The following is a 16,442-nucleotide window of genomic DNA, read 5'->3' as shown; positions in this document are numbered from 1 at the left end:
GTGCATCAAACTCTACCTTTACCAAATGCATGGTTTAAGCACATTACCTATTTCCTCTGTGCCTGTTTTCCTCTTGCATAGAATGGAAATGGTGGTAGTATTTACTTAAATGCATGGATATGTACATTTAGAATGGTGTTTGGCATAGAGTAAGAATATAAATTATTAAAGTAAGTTGGGGCATTTCTGTCCCACAGTGATGAGCCTTTTCTGTTAATTTGTTAATTCCTCTGGAAAATCCTTTGCCCTGATCATACCTGTTACATCAATTTCATCTTGCACTGTCTTTGCTCTTGTCCTTGCTTTGGTCATCTCTGGTTCGGATGGTCTTGAACTCACAGTGTTTGTTTCACCAAGTCCTTCAGTTTATCATCACTCAATAAGCAGGAGTTCTTTTATCCTAGCACTAATCAAAGCCCTCTGCATCCATTCTCTCATCTTATCTATTTACTATGAAGCAGAATTATTGTGGCCCCAGTTTTAAATAAGGTAAGTGATGCCCCGAGGAGATAACTAAATGCCAATATCTTACAGCCATGTGAGTCATCAATGCTGCCTTTCCAGTGAGTGGGATCCCAGTGTCGCTGCTCCTGAGAACCTGGTGGGGAATGTCTATGCTGGCCTTCTTTAGTCATACAATATTCCAACCTTCTCCCTGGCTTACCATGCAACCTGTGGGTACCCATTTTTCAGTAACTGCCCCAGGGTATTTTGGGGATTGCAGCTTTTTCCTGAAGGGCATTAAAGGTAAACTTTAGTGTTTGACCTCCTCAGTTTTTTTCTTGGTCTTCTTCCTCAAAAGATGTTGACCTAGAAAATGACCCTCTTCTAAACTCAGATACCTCTCCTGACCGATGTCAGCTGGACATTGTGCTTTTGTGTCAGTTTCTTCTCTTACAAACACAGTTAATATTTTTTAAAAAATTTTGGGGAAAGAGAGATCAAGATGTGACTAAGATTACTCAAGGAGGCAGTCAGCGGCCACCATCCGGTAAAGCTGAAGGATACACCGCCACTCTCCCACAGATTGCAACATCAAAACAGGTGTGTGTCACTCAGCTCACCCCCCAGACATCGGGAATTCGCATAAAATCTCTCCTAGGCTTGCCGGGAGAGGGAGTATCAAGCTGAGCCTCCATAAAGACTAGGGGGAAACTAGAGACACCTGACCTCCAACCCCTCCTCCCAGTAGCAGCCAAAACGAAACCTGGCTAGCCAGCGCTGGGGGAGGGGCAAGCAGAAAAAATCAAAGTGATAGAGTGCCAGGGATCCCAACAGCCAGCAGCAAGACCCCGGAGATCCAGGCCAACTGATTCGCGTGGCCTGCCCCGTGGCTACAGAAGGCGTGGCGCCGCAGAGAAGTGATTAAGTAGCAAGCAGGGAGATTAGGGACTGCCATTAGGTGGAATCCCGCCAGCCAAGCCCACACTGATCCTTGGGCCGAGTACGGGATCTCAGAAGGGGAAGGAAGCGGTACAGTCCCATCCCCCACAGCGGACACTCCACCAAGGCAGTCAGCGGCCACCATCCGGTAAAGCTGAAGAATACACCGCCACTCTCCCACAGATTGCAACATCAAAACAGATTGCAACAACAAAACAGGAGAAATCAAGACTAACAGGAGAAACCAGGAGACTAGAGGCAAGACCCTGACCAGTGGGCGGCTGGAAACCGCAGGCCCGCCTGCGACAGTTCACCCACTGCCTGCGTAACTGGGCGGTAGGAGAACGCCGCCCGCGGACGACCGATCACCCGCCAGCGGCCTGTGATACTGGGCGGCTGGAGACTGCCTGCCCGCCGTGACTGGGAACCGAAATCAAACAGAGGCAGTCCAGTCACACCCCCCTTTAGGACACCCCAGCAAGGAGCCTGGGGCCCGCCATAGCAGAGCAGTGTTGTCACTGGAGCTCGGACGTCAGAATTCCTTCCCAGCGGAATCCAAGTTAGCAGGCATAGTTTAACAACACAAAGGAGAGACATCAGAGTAATACAGAACCAAAACAAAGCTATAGAAGAGAGCAGAAACACGACAATCAAAAAGAGCTGTGAAGTAACGTGGACAACATGAGAAAACAAGGGAAAAAAGGAGTACAAACAATGCAAGACAACTTAATTCTACAGGAGGACATAGAAACATCAGAAGCAGGGATAGGGAAAGAACTCAAGGCATACCTAACTCAAATGGAAAGGAATATTAGAGAAGACGTGAGACAGCAAGTCCAAGAAATAAAAGTATATTTTGAAAATGAATTAAACAAACAAATTCAAATGGCAAAGAACGAGCTCTACCAGGAGATAGAGATCTTAAAAAAAAATCAAACGATAATCCTAGAATTGCAGGAAACTATAAACCAAATTAAAAATTCAAACGAGAATATTACAAATAGACTTGATCAAGTAGAAATCAGAACATCAGATAATGAAGACAAGGTTTATCAACTTGAAAAGAGTATAGTCAACACAGAAAAGATGCTTAAAACTCACGAGCAATCTATTCAAGAGATATGGGACGTCATAAAAAAACCAAATTTGAGAGTCATTGGGATAGAAGAAGGAACAGAGATTCAAACCAAAGGAATGGACAGCATATTAAATGAAATAATTGCAGAAAACTTCCCAGAGATGAAAGATAGAATGGATTGCCAAATCCTGGAAGCCTACAGGACCCCAAGCATTCAAAACCATAATAGACCAACTCCAAGACACATAATAATGAAGATAGCCAACATACAGAACAAGGAGAGAATATTAAAAGCTAAGAGAGAAAAGAGGCAGATCACATTCAGGGGTAAACCAATTAGGTTAACGACTGATTTCTCATCACAGACTTTGAAAGCGAGAAGATCCTGGAACAATGTATTTCAAACTCTGAAAAATAATGGATTCCAACCAAGAATACTGTATCCAGCAAAATTGAGCTTCAGATTTGACAACGAAATTAAAATCTTTCATGATAAACAAAAGCTAAAAGAATTTGCAGCAAGAAAACCAGCACTGCAAAGTATTTTGAGCAAAATACGACAAGAAGAGGAGTTGAAAAATAGTGCACAAAACCAATAGCAGGAAGTAGCTCAGTAAAGGGGGAGGAAAATAACCAAAAAGTAAAATTAGCCAAACTAAAATAAATAAATAAAGAAGCATGACTGGAAGTACAAATCATATCTCAATTGTAACCTTAAATGTTAATGGCCTAAACTCACCAATCAAGAGACATAGGCTAGTAACCTGGATCAAAAAAATAAATCCAACAATATGCTGCCTTCAGGAGACTCATATGATAGGAAAAGACATACACAGGCTGAAGGTGAAAGGTTGGGATAAATCATACCACTCACATGGCCCTCGGAAACAAGCAGGAGTGACCATACTCATATCGAATAAAATCAACTTCAAACCTAAGTTAATCAAGAAAGATAAAGAAGGGCACTATATACTGTTAAAAGGAATCATCCACCAACAAGACATAACAATTATCAATGTGTATGCACCAAACAATGGAGCTGCAACGTTCATAAAACAAACCCTCCTCAAGTTCAAGAGTCAAATAGACCACAACACAATAATTATGGGTGATTTCAACACACCGCTCTCGCCATTAGACAGATCCTCTAGACAAAAATTGAATAAAGAAACTATAGAACTCAACAGCACAATCAACAACCTAGACCTAACCGACATATATAGAATATATCAACCATCATCAAGTGGATACATGTTCTTCTCAGCAGCACATGGATCCTACTCAAAGATAGACCATATATTATGCCATAAGGCAACTCTTAGTAAATATAAAGGTGTGGAGATTATACCATGCACCATATCTGACCATAATGGAATGAAATTGGAAATCAATGATAAAAGAAGGAAGGAAAAACCCTACACCACATGGAAAATGAACAATATGTTATTGAATGATCAATGGGTTACAGAAGACATAAAGGAGGAGATGAAAAAATTCTTAGAGTCAAATGATAATACAGACACAACATATCAGAATCTATGGGACACAATGAAAGCAGTTTTAAGAGGGAAATTCATTTCTTGGAGTTCTTTTCTCAAAAAAAGAAAAAAACAACAAATAAATGAACTCACACTACGCCTCAAAAATCTAGAAAAGGAAGAGCAAAACAACAGCAAATGTAGTAGAAGACAAGAAATAATTAAAATTAGAGCAGAAATCAATGAAATTGAAACAAAAACAACCATTGAAAAAATAGATAAAACTAAAAGTTGGTTCTTTGAAAAAATAAATAAGATAGACAAGCCCTTAGCCATACTAACGAAAAGAAGAAGAGAGAGAACTCAAATTACTAACATACGGGATGAAAAAGGCAATATCACAACAGACACTACAGAAATACAGAAGATAATTAGAAAGTATTTTGAAACCCTATATTCCAATAAAATAGAAGATAGTGAAGATATTGATAAATTTCTTAAGGCATATGATTTGCCCAGATTGAGACAGGAAGACACACAAAATTTAAACAGACCAATAACAAAGGAAGAAATTGAAGAAGCCATCAAAAGACTACCAACCAAGAAAAGCCCTGGACCGGATGGGTATACAGCGGAGTTCTACAAAACCTTCAAAGAAGAATTAATACCAATACTTTTCAAGCTATTTCAAGAAATAGAAAAAGAAGGAGCTCTTCCAAATTCATTCTATGAGGCCAACATCACTCTGATCCCAAAACCAGACAAAGATACTTCAAGGAAAGAAAACTACAGACCAATATCTCTAATGAACTTGGATGCAAAAATTCTCAATAAAATTCTGGCGAATCGAATACAAAAACATATCAGAAAACTTGTGCACCATGACCAAGTAGGATTCATCCCTGGGATGCAAGGATGGTTCAATATACTGGAATCAATAAATGCTATTCACCACATCAATAGACTTAAAGACAAGAACCATATGATCATCTCGATAGATGCAGAAAAAGCATTTGACAAAGTACAGCATCCCTTTATGTTCAAAACACTAGAAAAACTAGGGATAACAGGAACTTACCTCAACATTGTAAAAGCTATATATGCTAAACCTCAGGCTAGCATCAAACTAAATGGAGAAAAATTGAAGGCATTCCCCCTAAAATCTGGAACAAGACAGGGGTGCCCTCTATCACCACTTCTATTCAATTTAGTTCTCAAAGTACTAGCCAGAGCAATTAGACAGACAAAAGAAATTAAAGGCATAAAAATAAGAAAACAAGTAGTTAAATTATTGCTATTTGCGGATGACATGATAATATACTTAACAGACCCAAAAGGGTCTACAAAGAAGCTGCTAGAGTTAATAAATGAATTCAGCAAAGTGGCAGGTTATAAAATCAACACGCATAAATCAAAGGCATTCCTGTATATCAGCAACAAAACCTCTGAAATGGAAATAAGGAAAACCACTCCATTCACAATATCCCCAAAGAAAATAAGATACTTGGGAATCAACCTAACAAAAGAGGTGAAAGATTTATACAATGAAAACTACAGAACCCTAAAGAGAGAAATAGAAGAAGATCTCAGAAGATGGAAAAATGTACCCTGTTCATGGATAGGCAGAACTAACATCATCAAAATGGCGATATTACCCAAAGTTCTCTACAGGTTTAATGCGATGCCAATCAAAATCCCAACGGCATTTCTTGAAGAAATAGATAAAGCAATCATGAAATTCATATGGAAAAACAAAAGACCCAGAATAGCAAAAGCAATTCTAAGCAGGAAGTGTGAATCTGGAGGTATAGCGATACCAGAGTTCAAACTGTATTACAAAGCAATAGTAACAAAAACAGCATGGTACTGGTACCATAACAGGCGGGTGGACCAATGGTACAGAATAGAGGATACAGAGACTAATCCACAAAGTTACAACTATCTTATATTTGATAAAGGGGCTAAAAACATGCAATGGAGGAAGGATAGCATCTTCAACAAATGGTGCTGGGAAAACTGGAAATCCATATGCAACAAAATGAAATTGAATCCCTTTCTCTCACCAGCCACAAAAGTTAACTCAAAATGGATCAAGGAGCTAGATATCAAACCAGAGACACTGCGTCTGATAGAAGACAAAGTTGGCTCCGATCTACATATTGTGGGGTCGAGCTCCAAATTCCTTAATAGGACTCCCATAGCCCAAGAGTTAACAACAAGAATAAACAAATGGAATTACTTAAACTAAAAAGTTTTTTCTCAGCAAGAGAAACAATAAAAGAGGTAAATAGAGAGCCTACATCCTGGGAACAAATTTTTACCCCCCACACATCAGATAGAGCCCTAATATCCAGAATGTACAAAGAACTCAAAAAATTAAATAATAAGATAACAAATAATCCAATCAACAAATGGGCCAAGGACCTGAACAGACACTTCTCAGAGGAGGACATACAATCAATCAACAAGTACATGAAAAAATGCTCACCATCATTAGCAATCAGAGAAATACAAATCAAAACCACCCTAAGATACCATCTCACTCCAGTAAGATTGGCAGCCATTATGAAGTCAAACAACAATAAGTGTTGGCGAGGATGTGGGGAAAAGGGTACACTTGTACACTGCTGGTGGGACTGCAAAATGGTGAGGCCAATTTGGAAAGCAGTATGGAGATTCCTGGGAAAGCTGGGAATGGATCCACCATTTGACCCAGCTATCACCCTTCTCGGACTATTCCCTGAGGACCTTAAAAGAGCGCACTATAGGGATACGGCCACAGCAATGATTATAGCGGCACAATTCACAATAGCTAGACTGTGGAACCAACCTAGATGCCCTTCAATAGATGAATGGATAAAAAAAATGTGGCATTTATATACAATGGAGTATTATGCAGCAATAAGAAAGGACAAAATCATAGAATTTGCAGGGAAATGGATGGCATTAGAGCAGATTATGCTAAGTGAAGCTAGCCAAGCCCTAAAAAACAAATGCCAAATGTCTCCTTTGATATAAAGAGAGCAACTAAGAACAAAACAGGAAGGAAGAGCATGAGGAAAAGACTCACTGTAAACAAAGACGAATGGGGGGAGAGAAAGGGAGAGAGAAGGGAAAGGATTTGCAAATGGTATGAGACCTTCAATGATACACAAAAGTATAAGAGGTTATGATGGGCAAGGGGGAGGGGGGAAAAAAAGGGAGAGAATTGAACAACAGCTGAGGAGGCAGAGAGGGAAGGTGGGAGGGGAGGGGAGGGGGGATAGTAGGGGTTAGGAAAGGTAGCAGATTAAGACAGTCAATAATATGCCATTATGTAAAAATGTGAGTATGTAGCAGATGTGATTCTGCTATCTGTATTTGGGGTAGAAATGGGAGCTCAAAACCCAATAGAGTCAAATGTATGAAAGATGATTTATCAAGAGCTCTGTAATGTTTGGTACAATCAATAAAAAAAAAAAAAGATTACTCAAGGAAACTGTGTATAGTGTATGTGGGAAGGGAGCCTTGGGATGGAATTCTAGAGACAGCAACATTTCAGGGACTGGATGTTTCTGGAAGTAGAGAAAGAGAAATGTGAATAACTGTAGAAGTAAGCTGGACCTACCTGAGAGGAAGAGATATTCAGGCACTGTCTCTTGTTTCTGTAGTTTAAAGGAAGTAAGGACAGGCCAATGGTTTTTACCAGGGAATCAGAATGAAGCTGACCTTGCTTTTTTTGCTAAGTTTTATTGTTTTTATTTATTACTTCTTAGGAACTGGGTGGCACTATCAGAGTATTCCCTGCAGGTGAAGTCACCAGGTTTCATGATCAGATCCAGCATCTCCATGGTAGTAGTGAGTGATTCAAGTATCATACTTTGACATACTGAAAACATCAGAATTTCTTATTTCTTTTCACTGAAAACACCAAAGGTATAAGAAACTAGAAAATGTGTGACTATCAATATTTAAACAATCCCAAAGCCAAGACAAATAAGTCTGGTGATTAAAACAAGCCTCTGGTGGTTAGATAATAAATCCTCTAAGACACAAATTTGATACCAGGTTATTGGTTACAATGAAAAAAAAAACTCCTTAAATAAATTTTGTCATGTGTAACTGCATTAAAGATGGCCAGGTGATAAGAATTTGTGCTCTCAATAGGCAAAATTAACATTGATAAAATAATAACATTGCTGAAAGCAATCCACAGATTCAATGCAATCCAAATCAAAATATCAATTACATTCTTCAAAGAACTAGAAAAACAGTTCTAAAGTTCATATGGAAGAACAAATAACCCAAAGTAGGCAAAGCAATTCTGAGCAATAAGAACAATCCTGGAGGCACCACAACACCCAACTTCAAATTATACTAAAAAAATATATATAGTAATAAAAAATTCATGGTACTGGCATAAATACAGACGTGAAGACCAGTGGAATAGTATTTAAGACATAGAGACAAACCCACAGATAGAGTCAACTCATCCTTGACAAACAGACCAAAAACATGTTGAAGAAAAGACAGCGTTTTCAGCAATGGTGCTGGGAAAACCAGATATCCACATATAAAATGAAATTAGAGCCGTATCTATCACCCTACATGAAAGCCAATTCAAAGTTGATCAAAAAAACTCAGAATTAGACTACAAACTGTGAAACTGATAGAAGAAAACATAGGTCTACACCCTAACACATCTTCCTTAATAAGACCTCTAAAGCTCAAAAAAATAAAAACAAGAATCCATAAGTGCTATCGTATCAAATTAGAAAGGTCCTGCGCAACAAAGGAAACAAGATTGTGAAGAGAGAGTCCACAAAATGAAAGAAAAATTTTGCCAGTTACTCTTCTGACAGAATATTAATACCCAGAACATATAAAGAACTCAAAAACTATACATCAAAAAGCAAATTATTATTCAATCAATAAATGATTCAATGAACTGGGCAGATATTTCTCAATAGAAGAAATGCAATAATTATATGAAAATGTTCCTCATCCCTAGTAATCAATATATCCTTAGCAATGCAAATCAAAACTACACTAAGAAAAAAAATTACATTGAGTCTTCACCTCACCTTAGTTAGAATGTCAACTATCAACAATACAAGTAATAATAAAAGCTGTCCAGGTATGCAGAAAAAGAAAAATTTATATATTTTGATGTGCCCATAAATGAGTACAATCATGGAAATCAGAATTGCATTGCCTCAAAAGACTAGGAAGAGAATCACCATAAGATCCAGCCATTGTACTCCTTGATATTTATCCTAAAGAACTGAAATTAGCATGCTTATAGCAGTGTAATTCACAATAGCCAAGTTATAGAATATGCTTAGGTATTGGTCAGCAGATGAATGGATAGAAATTGTGGTAAATATACAAGTGGAGTTTTACTCAACCATAAAGGATAGAATTTTACCATTTGCTGATGAATGTTTGGAACTGGAGAATTCATGGTAAGTGAAATAAGCCATACTCAGAAACTCAAGAGTCGAATGTTTTCTCTCATATAGGAAAGCAAGAGAGAATAAAGAGGATCTCTTGGTTATAAAGGGAGAACAGCAGGGTTGAAGAAGGTGGTATAGGGGAAGTCAGGAGGGCAGGGAGATGCCCAACAAAATAAATTTAGAGGAAGGTAAAATTGGGGGCTCATGGTTTCAGAAATCTCAATCCAAACATGACCCACTCCATTGCTGTGGTCCCAACTTGAGGCAGAGCATCAAGACAGAAGAGTGTGGCACGGGAAAGTTGCTCTCCTTATGGCAGCCAGAAAGTGAAGAATGGGGAGAAGAGCCACAGGGAATGTGAACCTTTACAAAACATGCCCCCCAGTAACCTACATCTTCCTGCCATGCCCCACCTGCCTACAGTTGGCACCAAGTCAGTCTATTCAAACAGGATGGACCAACTAATTGAGTTACAGCTCTCATAATCCAATGATTTCAGCTCTAAATTTTCCACAGGAACTTTTAGGGGAACAGTTCATATCCAAATTATAACAAGGAGGAACTGGGGCATTAAATAGCTAAGCTAAGCTATGTGCATATATGATCATATAATAATGAATCCATTTTTATTCATGATATAATGCACCATTAAAAAAATAAAGAGAAAAGAGACCAGTGGGGTACAGGATAAGGATCCAGGGGAGAGAGGTGTGAAGGGAAAAGGAAAGTACTGGGAACAAAATGAAACAAAGTGTTATGCACACACATGAATACACCACAACAAACCCCCATATTATGTGTAATTACACTGCATTAAAAAAAGCTTTACAAAAAGATCTTCCAAAGAACCAATCTGCAGCTTTGGAAGGTCCTGCTCTGTGAAACAGTGGGGACAGCAATGGCTAAGTTGTACAGCAGACTCTGGCCTTGAAATGAGATTGGAACAGAATCCTACCATTCCTCATGCCTTATTCATAGAAGGTTATCAGGTCCTTTTCCTTCTCTGGGTCATCCCACACTCTAAACACCACAGACTTTATAATTAATACCAACCCCTTAACAAATGCTTGCTTATTGATTCACAGATAAATCTCTGAAATCACTACCTGTCCAGGTGATTCACAGTGCTCCTTAGTCACCCCTGGTTACAAACTGGGATCAACATCCAAACACACAACATGTTGTTCATTGTGGAATCAGCTGAAGTAAATTACAGGAATAAATAACATTGTGCACAAGTTCCCAATTGCTATTGTCATCTCTAATTTTTGAGCAGGATAAATCCCCTTTTCTGGCTCTAGTGGCTACCATAACCCTGGTTTCTCTCCCAGTCTGAGGCCCAGTACAATTCCTCATTCCAGGCAAACTTTTCTACCTAAACACCATTATGTAAATGGTTATGTAAATTACTGATCTTTGCTAAATCGAACCCTTACATGTCAGTGTTGTACATAGTTATTTCATATTAAATAAATAACAAATGGTCTAACAAGTTAGTAACCACTTGAATAGCCATACGCAAAATATTATAGAAGTTATCCAGAAATTGTGTCGTCAAATGCATCTTTTCCTAGTTAAGTGGAAAACTCTTTATTTCTATTTTATGTGTATTTGTATTATTTAAAAAATCACTTCATTGAAAATAAATTCATAATACAAAAAACTCAATACAATTAAAAAATAGCCACTAATCCCTTCACTTAGCTGACAATTCCAAAAAGTAGAGAATATATTCTTTCAAAGTTTTATCTTGATAGATTTGTGAGTACTTTTTACAGATGAAATCACACTAAATGGATCTAAAAGTAAATCATTCTTAAACAATATTTACAAATTTATCTTCAGACAATAAATTCACTTTATCTAGAAACAATATTGACAGGTAAAAAAATTCAGTTTATTTACATATAAACTTCACAAAAAGATTCAGTTTTCCCTGGAAATATATTTGGTTTGCTTGAAAGAAAGATTTTATTGGTCTGAAAGAAAAGCAACTGATTTCCTGTTATTATTCCTGTTTCAAAGCAGCCCAGCCCTGCTTTCACTTTCAATCTCACTTACAAGGGGAAATGTGTCCTAAAATGGACCCTAGAATTATTTCATGGAAGTCTGGGGATTTCTTAATTGTTATCATTTACAAAAACAACAGGAAGCAGACAGGCTAAAAAAAGTTAAAGAAGGTGAAATGAGGCAAAATTGGTGAGTCCTTATCAGTTTTTCTCAAATCAGGATTAACCATTGATACACAGAGTAGAAGGATTCAAATATGAGCCCCTATTAATGACAGCCTGTGAAAGAATCTTATTTTGGGGTTGGGCTTTAAATCAATGATTCAGAAATGACTGTCCACATCATATTTTCTCTCTCTCTCTCTCTCTCTCTCTCTCTCTCTCTCTCTCTCTCTCAGCACTAATGTGTTCTGAAGGCTTTGGAAGAATGATAGTAAGTAGGAAAAATATAAATGAATAGCTTTTATCAAATAGTCTTATTGACTATTACTAAAGTCAACATTTAAAAACTTCTTAATCTGTAATTGACCATCTCTGACAAACTTCAAAAACATATATGAGGAGCACTTTTGGAGTACAGGTTAACAACAATCTACTGTAGTATTTCACTACCAAAAATCATATATCACAGACCACAGGGGGAGACTAAAATATCTCTTTTTAAATCCCATGAGTAGGATCTTGGAACTAACAGAGAAAATGTTCTTTCCAGTTATTATTACTGAATCTGTTACTCATGGAATGAGGAATGTCCTAGACTCAGGGCTATACAAACAATTGTGTGTCTGTCACCACAATTGATGTGACATAAGTAAAGGGTACTCTCTTATTGGTGTCAGAGAGACACAACCATCTGAGAAATTAATGTTTAATGAAATTAATGTTTAAACCTACATTTGCAATTAGAACTTGATATTCTGTAAACTCTCCTTAGGATAATTTCCACTTTCCCAAGCTCTGTCTGCCCTCAGATCACATGTAACCTCCAAGAGATACTTTGTCTAATTACCCAATCTTCCTTGTCTACAACTTCTTCCCCAGGGAGGCAAGAGATTAAAAGAGGTTAAAAGAATGTCCTACCATATGGGGACAGACATCAGTATGTATGCACTGAAGGAGGAAAAAAAAAACCACTAAATGTGTGGAGCTGTTCTGTAGAAAATTCTCCCAATCAGCACACATGTAAAATTTTAAAGTGATGAATTGTTTATTGTCTTGGCCCACTTATTTTCTCTAATTGTTTTATTTTTAAAAAATCATTACTTATCAAATTATTACTGAACAAAAAGAAAAGTAAAAAGAATTGAAAATCATGGAAACATTTTTTTCCAACTATTATGCTACCCAAACAATGACTTCTAAGGAATAAGCACTTGAAATATTACAGTCTCTAGTTATCTTCTATGCCAAGGACCCTTAAGCCAATGATACAAGGTACATAAAGAAATGTTCATATGTCTGTCTTGGGAGGATCTAGAGAAGAAAATCTTCATGGAATTGCTGAAGCCTGAGTACTGGCAAATGTGTCCTTTCCATGTTCTGTCACCTCATGCACCTTCTGCAACCCACTGGTGCTGGCCTGTCTGTTCTACAGAATCTTGAAAAGCAAGGATTGCTATGATTTTTGATTTTGATGTCCTACTCAGGTTCACTGAGTTGGTGACCATATATCTAGCATGAGTCACATTTCAAGAAGAGCCTTATGCCTCCACTGATTTTTATCAAGCAGAGGCCTAATACCAGTCTGGCCCTTACCTTTGGACATATATATAAAAGTTAAAAACAAAAAGATGCAAACAAATAAAAAACTATCTTCATACAGTAATGTGGGAAGCCATTTCTGACACGTGATTGGGTGACTCCTGTTAAGGGTCTGAGGCACTTTGGCTGTGTTGAAGCTTTCCTGGCCCTTTCTTGATGAGAGAACCCATCCGTGTGGGGGTGTGCCTGACCACTGACCCCGGGGACCCAATCACTGACCCTGACCTTGGAGTGCAGCCCCCCCTCAATCTTCATTGGATGGAATTCTCCCCTGAATCTCTTGTTCCCCAATAAAAGGCTATTCCCCGGCGTGTTCACTCTCTCTCTCTCCTGCTAGCCCTGAGTAATCCTCGCTGCCCTGCTGGGCGGTTAGAGGTGGGAACCAGAGAGGTGAGCCGTCTCAGACCTAGCAATAGAAATAAGGTAACTGAGTCTGTGTGTTTTATTTCTATCTCTTCTAACTAACTTAATGCCTAGAACCTCATTAATGAAACCATTGCGCAGGCCGCATGGTAGACAGTAATTTCCTGGAATTTTTCTATTTTTTACAAAAGGAACTAAATCTACTTGTAATGCACACTGAAATATGTGGAAGGTGGATATTATTTACCTCTGTATCTCCAAAATGAAAAAAATAAAGTAAGGAAAATAATAGAAATTACATGATTTCTATGTTCAAATATGCTCCAAATGATGATTAATTAAAAATGCATTTTTGATACATAGAATTTATTTTATTTTGATGTCTATAATTTATTTTATTAATTATTATTTTAATTCTACATATTTATGGTGTACAGTAAGTCCACTAGATGGATACATGTATATAATGTGTGATCTTCAAATCAAGATACATAAGCAGACAAAAACATTATTATATATAAAACAACCAGTTTTCATTTGCTGATACACTCCCCAGTGTCATTCATTCAGAAGTTTTCCAGTTATTCTTTTGAATGCCATCTAGTTAGGCCTTCTCCATTGCCAAGAGACACACCATACTCATTGGTACTCAACAAATTGCCTCATCCTCCTTGGTTTGCCCTCTATGAACGTTTCCTACAACATTCCAGAAATTGTCAAGGCAAAGAAAATCAGAAATGAGAATTTAGTCACCTGGCAAGACTGAATTGTTGCGGGAAGCTGCAACATTTTGGAAGAGAGGCAAGAAACTTTCTTAGCCAGTTTTTTACTACAATAACATTGCATGGTGATACACAATATAAGTGAATGGATTATAAGAACTCCTACCTATTTCCTGCTCATGTAACTAAAATTGGCTACAGAAGGTAAGCTCTAGGTTCTGGGTTAGGGTCAATTCTAAGCTCTGTGTCCTTTCCATTTGTACTCAAAAAAATAATAATCTCAAAGTGAGATTTTTATTCCTTTCTGGGGTGCAAGTGGTACATGATAAGGCTGATAAGAATATGGAATGTCTTAAAAACTCTGTCCTTTGCACTCACATTTCATTGGCAAAGTAAGATAGATAGTCAATTCAATTATTCCAGTGTGAAAATATAATCATTCTATGAGATCAAAGAGAAAACTCAATATTCAAATCAATTACACATAGAATTTGGCCTGATCAGCAATGGATTGATGATATGTGAATGCAGCCAATAACTAATCATTACCTGTTGTGGCTTGTTATGGTTTGGATACAAGGTGTCCCCGAATACCTCACAGGTAAGACAGTACAAGAAGGTTTAGAGGAGAAATTTGGAGTTTGTAAGAGCCTTAAACCAATTCGTGATTTAATCCCCTGATAGGGATTAACTGAGTTGTAACTGAAGTGGTAAGGTGTGGCTGGAGGAGGTGGGAATTGGGGGCATGCCTTTGGGGTATACATCTGTATCTGGTGAATGGACACTCTCTCTGCTTCTTGATCACCAGGATGTGAGCTACTTCCCTCTGCCATACTCTCCCACCATGATGTTCAGCCTCACCTGGAGTCCCAAGAAATGGAGCCGCCTTCTAAGGACTAAGACGGCTGAAACTATGAGCCCTCAAAAAAATTCTTCCTCCTCTAAAATTGTTCTGGTCAATTTTACTTACAGCAGCAAAAAAGCTGATAAAAATATGGCTCATTGAGGATTCTACTAAGTGACTAATCTCTGTGGAACCTTGCTCATGTCAGTTGCAAAATGACATCTTGAAGACCCAGGTACTCACCCTTGTTTCACTGATCTTATTTTGGATGGTCTCTAAAGTAGTAGAAGACGAAGGTCAGGGGTCAAAGGGCTAACTATACTTGATTTGCCATCAGGCTACCTATCAAATAAGATTGAGGTAGATGATAATGGGATCATTGAGAACACATAATATTTAAACAGAGCACCCAATAAAAACATTCTCATTCTAATGACATTCAACATTGTGTATATCACACTAATTACTTGGTGAAGGGGCACAAGGACTAACTGAGAGCAGCCCATTACCTTTGGAAGGAAAGAAGTCTTATTCCTCAAGATTTCCAGGCTCTCCTTCAACAGCTGGCTGCCCTAGAAATTATTGCTTTGTCTACAAATTCTCACCATTGTGATGATGACAGCTTGGGCTACAGGAACAGAATGGGCAGCTGACAGCAAGCAGATGAGGGTTTTAAAGAAAGGGAACACTAAAAAAACATTAGAAAAGGGGGAAAAATAGACTGGTCTGGAGGAGTCATCTTCATTCCCTAATCAAAGCAGGATCATGTCAGGCCACCAGTGCACTTCTCTTTCCGTCAAAGCCTACTGAAAATAGGAAAAAAGAGGAGAGTGTGGGGTCCAGCTGGCAGACACGGGAGCCACTTGCTGTTACAGGGACACACCCTGGTGCTAGCTGTGGAAGTGCTGCCCTCTGCTGCTCCATCTGGGAGGTGACTGCTTCACCACAGACCTCTGAAAGGAAGTAGAGGGAGGGAGGCAGGAGGGGAGGATTCCTGTTGTAGGCAGCTGTCCAGATCCCAGAGGCTTAGGGATCCAGCAGCACTGGATGAAAATCCCGGATTCTGCTCTGGTGTTAGTGCTTGGAAAGCACCAGGGACAGACACATAGATGCTGAGGTCTTGGGTGGATCCTGTTTTCTCCTATCACATAGAAGCTATGAACAAACCCTCTCTGTTCATCTCTGTACCAAAGTGTCAATTTCAATTTTGTGAAATCTTTGGCATCAAAAAATGAAAAGAAAGATCTGTGGTTCCAAAACAATTTATTTCCCTTTTCAGTGGTACTGGGGAGGGCTTGGAGTGAGCATTTTCTAACAATTAAATCTGTTATCGAGTCACAAATTTAAAAGTTCTTCCACTTACAATGAG

The sequence above is a fragment of the Urocitellus parryii genome, chromosome 11, assembly GCF_045843805.1.
Source record: "Urocitellus parryii isolate mUroPar1 chromosome 11, mUroPar1.hap1, whole genome shotgun sequence".
NCBI lineage: Eukaryota > Metazoa > Chordata > Mammalia > Rodentia > Sciuridae > Urocitellus > Urocitellus parryii.
This window is presented reverse-complemented; position numbering follows the sequence as displayed.